This window comes from Sparus aurata, chromosome 9 (genome assembly GCF_900880675.1).
Source record: "Sparus aurata chromosome 9, fSpaAur1.1, whole genome shotgun sequence".
In the NCBI taxonomy this organism is placed as follows: domain Eukaryota; kingdom Metazoa; phylum Chordata; class Actinopteri; order Spariformes; family Sparidae; genus Sparus; species Sparus aurata.
The window spans coordinates 12,618,634-12,624,758 of record NC_044195.1 but is presented as its reverse complement, the minus strand read 5'-3'; positions in this window follow the sequence as shown (position 1 = coordinate 12,624,758).

The window sequence follows — 6,125 nt, the reverse complement described above, 5'->3', positions numbered from 1 at the left end:
ACACTTTTGAAACACCCACTGATTGCGCCCAAAAAAGTTTCACCATGTGACACTGGACTGACGTATGTAACATTTTGATTTGGCCTTTTTGATTAATGAAGCAGTGGGTGTTGAGCCATCTGTGACATATTTTGGGAAGGATAGGTTTCATAAGGCATGGCATGCCATGTGTGCACTCTTGGGAGGATGTGGCTTCAGCTGCACAGATAAAGCCAAACAGTTGTTTTTGTCAGACCGTTTGTTGCATTGGTATGACAAGACCAGTGTCAAAGCGGCTCTTTATTTCACATTAATTTCTCCCTCTAATGATTCTTAATATTTAGACTCTTGTGCAGTTTCAGATCAGTTTCCTTTAGACTACGCAAATGAGTGACAGCAATAATGAGGAACTTCCCCTTTGCTCCACAAGCACCTTTGTTATGGTGTTTTGAGCTCAGAGTGACTTTCCGAAAAAAAAAAAAAAAAATAACAGCCAAAACATGACTCATTCTGGTGCAGCTTCTTTACAAGATAATTAATTTCTGCCACAGATAAACATTACTGATAGACGGTTTGACAAAATGTACTTGCCCAGAACCACCAGCTGCTTGTGCTGAGAGGTCACTGATGCAACAGCGTCAAAAGAAAGCCTCGGCAGACAAACAAAGGTGATGGTTTAAGATGTAGGAGTTGCAGCATACAGTATAGAAACACAGATACACTTTGGTGTGAGAGTTCAGAGAACATTTGAAATGTAAGATGTGGTCAAGCCTTGATGCAGTTGGCTGGGAGAAGAAAGAAAACAAAGAAAATGTGACTCAGACAGTGATCACCAAAAAGTTTCATCACGTTAAGTAACATAAGTAGCATAATTGCTCCCAATATTTGAATCAGGGCTTACTGAATGCTTGAAAATGTACATGTGCCAGTGCATAGTTCTGTTACCTTGTGGTTTTCACACCTTCTAATGACTCCCGCCCTTTTGTTTCCACCATCGATTTTCATCTATGCACTATTCACACATGGCGGTATGTATAAACATTTAGCTGCACATTTTGTGTTTCTATTTACTCACACAAAAAAGGTGTTACTACACAGCTAAACAGAGACAATTATTAGATGTGCTCAGTATTGACTTATAAATATATATCACTGAATGGGGAATGGAAAGAATTGAGCTGATGCTGAAAAGCCTGCAGCTCCCCTAGAGATGGTTAAAGGTGAAGAAGCCTCTTGTATGAGAGGTGAAACGTCTTCAAGAAACTGAGACAAGTCCGGTTGCCTTCGATACAGCGCCTAGAATTACCATGGCCTGGCTGACTGAGAACCATCATCAACAAATTGTGCTAATAGTTAAATACAAATCAAACTACAACCTTCCTTTGTTCAAAACAAGTCCGGCGGTGAGACAGAGGAAGCAGTTTAACTTCCTCACAGCTTGGCCTTGTGGATCTGACTCACTGGGCACCAGACGGCCAGATCACACCCATCGCTGACAGACACCAGACATGGTATTTGCCATGGCTATTCATAGAAGACAATGGGGCTTAATACCAAGGGAAAAGTCCCTTGGTGTGCTGTGACACTCTTTCTTGATGTTAAGATATACATAAGATATAAACAAATGTATGTGGATTTTATGATAATGATGTAACATTTGCAGAAACTATGAGACTGTCAGAAACTGGCAGAGCTCTGTGATCATTTGATACTAATCGGTACATCCTGTGCATGATAAAGGAAGTTATGAGTGAGAAACTTCAAAAAGGAAATGCTCTTGAGTTGTAAATCTTGTAGTTTACGTTTATCTGCTACGGACGACCACTGAAGCCTTTCGACTGGTCCTTTAATTTACATGTAGCCTCCCAAGAGTTAATAGGAAGTGGGTGAACCTAACAAAGACCAGTCTGAATGTGCTGCAGTGGTGGTGCTTTAGTATATCCCCACCATAATCCGCAGTTTTTTTTCATGTGTTTATTTGATTTATGTACAGAATCTTATACCTTTCATCAATATTTCCAGTTTGAGTATTGCGTGACACTGCTGGCGTGAGGGCAATAAAATCAGCAGTGCTTTTCCTTCGTAGTCACAAGATGAAAATGTTCTTCAGCTTCTACTTTCAAATGAAGACACATTCTCCTCACGGAAAATAAAAAATGTGACGTTGAATAACCTTTTTAAGTCTGAAAACAGCAATAACCTGATCATCAACGTCCCTTTCACAGAATTCATACTGTGCGCGCTGTTACCAAACATGCTGTAACTGTGTTAACTATGGTAATGATTAAAGTGCCAATAGTCTAATGGCAGGACTCTGTTGGTGCTCTTTCAAATCAGCACGTGGTTAAGATAAGATTGCAAAAGTTATACAGGAAACTACTGTGGCTGTTCTTCTTACTTCTTCAGAAAAAAACACAGCATTGGTTGGGTAACAACTTCCGACTGCTACACTGATAATTTTTAACAGCACTGGAATTCATTGATAGTCTTTGAATTTACAATGTAAAGCCTCAAAACTTTCAAAAATAGATTCAGTTAATTACAATATAATATTATTGATTGAAACAATTGCATTTTGTTGGTTCGGAGAAAAGTTTGATTTGTGAACGTATTAACAAGTCTTTAACATGTTTACTGTAGTTTTTCTACATTTTTACAACCATCTAATCATGAATTAGTCTCAAGTGACACATAAACATTTATTATTTGTAATTATGGACAGTTTATATTCCATTTCTGCCAAGAGTTCTCCTTGAATTCAGCACAATGAACCCTTTAAAGTAGGTACTTTAATGTACTGACCTTTTACAGTTGATGAGTTACACCTAGCTTCAGATTGTCAGAGGAAGTGTTTTCAGGATTATTATGTAATCCTGTACTACTATGAAACCTCTGTACTGCTATACAGTATATCCAAAACCGTGTTTGGTTGCTTAGCAACTTGTACATCATTTATTTTAATAACACAAGAAGTTTTGAGGGTAGAATCTGGAACACATTTACCACATGGCCAGACACCCTTTTCCTCCACTTCCTCTGTGTACAATACACAACATTTCAGGTCATTAAACTAGACAATTCTCAGACAAACCTGCTTCTGCCAAAAAGTTGTTGAGGTTAAGAACACTTGCAGAAGGTTCAAGGAGGACAGCATAGGGCAAAGATTTGCATTTGACACCTGTTTGCAGAAAACGTGTGCTGTAACTTCAGTAAGTCACAGGATGGCAGCAATGTCTCTGTCTGAGGCAAACTCTCCTCCAAATGAATTCTAAACAGTGCTGTAGACAAAGGTTACAGCCTGATAGATGTTCTGTCGGTCTGTGCCTGTCTGCTGTCTCTCTGTTTATGCGCGAGAAGAGATAGTGAGCAGTGGCCAAGTGTGTAAAGACTTCCAAGAAACAACTTTGTTATCTGCTGATTTTAGTGTTTCTATGGGCAGAAGAGCCTTATCTTTAATCAACGTGATGAATTGTGAATTTCCTGCCCTATCAACCGTCAGTTAATGTTTACTTGGAAAAAAAAAAAACCCCGCAAGAGGAGGTATTATGAAAAACAAGATTTGACTCATATTCTGGGGGGATTCAGTAATTCTTTACATACATGCTATTAATTTATAATGCTGTTACTGTATCTGATATGATGTGATGATTTGATGAGATAATGTTTTGAACAGCCCCTCTTTGTGATGTATCAAACAGAAAAATCCACTCACAGATGTGTTCCTTAGATAAAATATGTCAAGGGTTAGTTTAGGTGCGTTCATGAATAATGCGACGCTAATTTGAATAAACGTCACTAAGCTTATTTCCTGTTGGAAACCAAACAGCTTCGACTGTGAACACACAACCTTAGAAGTGCCACCAGCGTGCTTTATAAACACACAGTCAGTATGTATAGTAGCAACTATATATAGATAGATATAGTGATATAGATATAGTGTGTCCAAAACATTTTTGAAAATATATGTCACTTTAATGTAGTGCGTATCATTTACTCTAGATGTCATGTGCAGATATAGAAGAAATTGTTCTCAGTGGATTAAAAACTAAATGATTTGTAGTTAATGGCCTCAAACCTCAGTCTTCTTAGAAGTTACAAACTCCAGACACATTCTCCTTGATCTTCATATGAAATGGTCTATGGAAGATTTTCAGTGCCAACACGAATGAAGTCAAATAATCACAATGATTGTATTGCATTCCAGTGTTATCAAGCAGGGGGCAGTATACACCTGTGAATACTAAATGCAAAGTGCTGTCATTAGTTTTCATGAGAAGGTGAAAGTAAATGTTTTTCTTTTTTTTTTTTGAAGGGAGACACAAAGAATGTGTAAATGAAAAATACGAAACAAAAAACAAACTGTCCAATCACATATTTAGGGACTGTTGTTGAGCTTATTGGCGCTGACATGAACTGACGGTGGCCATTTTTCTTGCTGTACAAATAGACTCCTAGAGGGTTCTTCTTGGCTGACTTCTCTGTGAAGTGTCGACAGCTAGGCTAATTATTGGTAGCCAGCTAGTGTTGGTGTGCTAGAAGACCATCATCGATGTTGTCTTCTGGGACAACAATAAAGACATTCCAAAGCAAGGCTAATGCACATGAGGCATTGGTTCATAATCAATATCATTGATGGGATAAATTATGATGTAAGTAGTGTCCAATGCTACAGAAAGTAGGACCGCCATATCTGGTTTTATTAAATAAATATTTATTCTTTTTAAGTCAAATAAAGAATTACAGAAATGCCCCTTTTCCCATCCCAGGGCTGTGTGCCAAGCCTATTCCTGTTCACACTGTTCATCATCAAGAAATAACAAAACAGGGGACACCAGGTTGTACCTGGCGTCTCACCAATCACAAACTGTAACCATAAAAAAAAAAATACTCTGCCTGCACTTATCTCCAACCAGCCAACTTAAATTTAGCATCAGCTAACAGATAGCAAGTTGCCAAAGAATGAGTAGAGACGTGGTCCTCGAGCTTCTCGTAAAAAATTACTTCACTAAACTTGCGATTGAGGTGCAGCTGAAAAGAAAAAAAGAGGGGAAAGCCGACACCGAAGCTCGACCTGACTTATGGGAGAGCTAAGGGAATAGCTTGCTCTTGTTTTGAAGGGAACTACGCGAGAACTGGATGGCTAACGGGAAGTGCAAAGCTAAACCGGCTTTTTTGCTGGCCTTGCCTCTTGTTCGACTTGTCTAGAAGATTCTTGAACAACCCATGTACTGTATTACTCAAATGAGAAACAAAACACTCAACTCAACTCTCTTGCAGTGAATAAACAAAAAGAAAAAGAGGGTTAGCAGCACTCAAATCAAGATGTATATGCCACATGGACATTTAGGGCAAATCACCCTTCCTCTGCATGTAATGTGGCAAAACCCTTGAGATTATATTGTTACATCATTAATATTGTAAATATTAAAATTCTCAGTTTGAATTTCTTTTCCAAAACTACATAGTTCCCCTTTAAACCAGTTGTTTGCTGTTAGCTAATACAAGTCGGCACATACTAATCAGCTGAGCTGTAAACATTTGAAATTCAGGTAAGATCCTCTAAGCACCTGTACAATCGCTGCAGCCCAGTCCATCTCTGACAACAGCATAAGTCACCATTATCACGATTATCATGTCACAAATCATTCAATTATTAACGACAAATGACTAAATAACTGTCATTTTTTTCATGGTTTTCATTAAATGGGTGGTAAAAGAGCAAGTGCATGTATTGCGTTTTGTATTTGACTTTGATTTGTTTTTATTTAACAATTCAAATCGGTCCGTATGTTCAATGAGGGGATTCTAAGGTAAACTTTTCAGCTCTGGGTCACTGCCAGCACCTCCAGCATTCTTTGATGACGCCTCGTTGGGGGTCATGAGAAGCAGTACAAAAGACTAGAGCTTTGGCAGGCTGTGCAAAGACCACCTCGCAGCAGAATGTCTGTAAGAAAAAAAAGGAGGAGGTAGTGGATGACAGACTGAGAAGCCACAAACTGACACTATCCAGGGTGAGGAAATGGAGATGTTGCAATCCATCAAACACCTATGGGTGTGTATCAGCAGTGTAGCTAACTCACACATAAGGGCAAGGCGAGGCATGGCAAGTTTAATGTGTATGTAAAACACAGGAACACAGGAGGAAA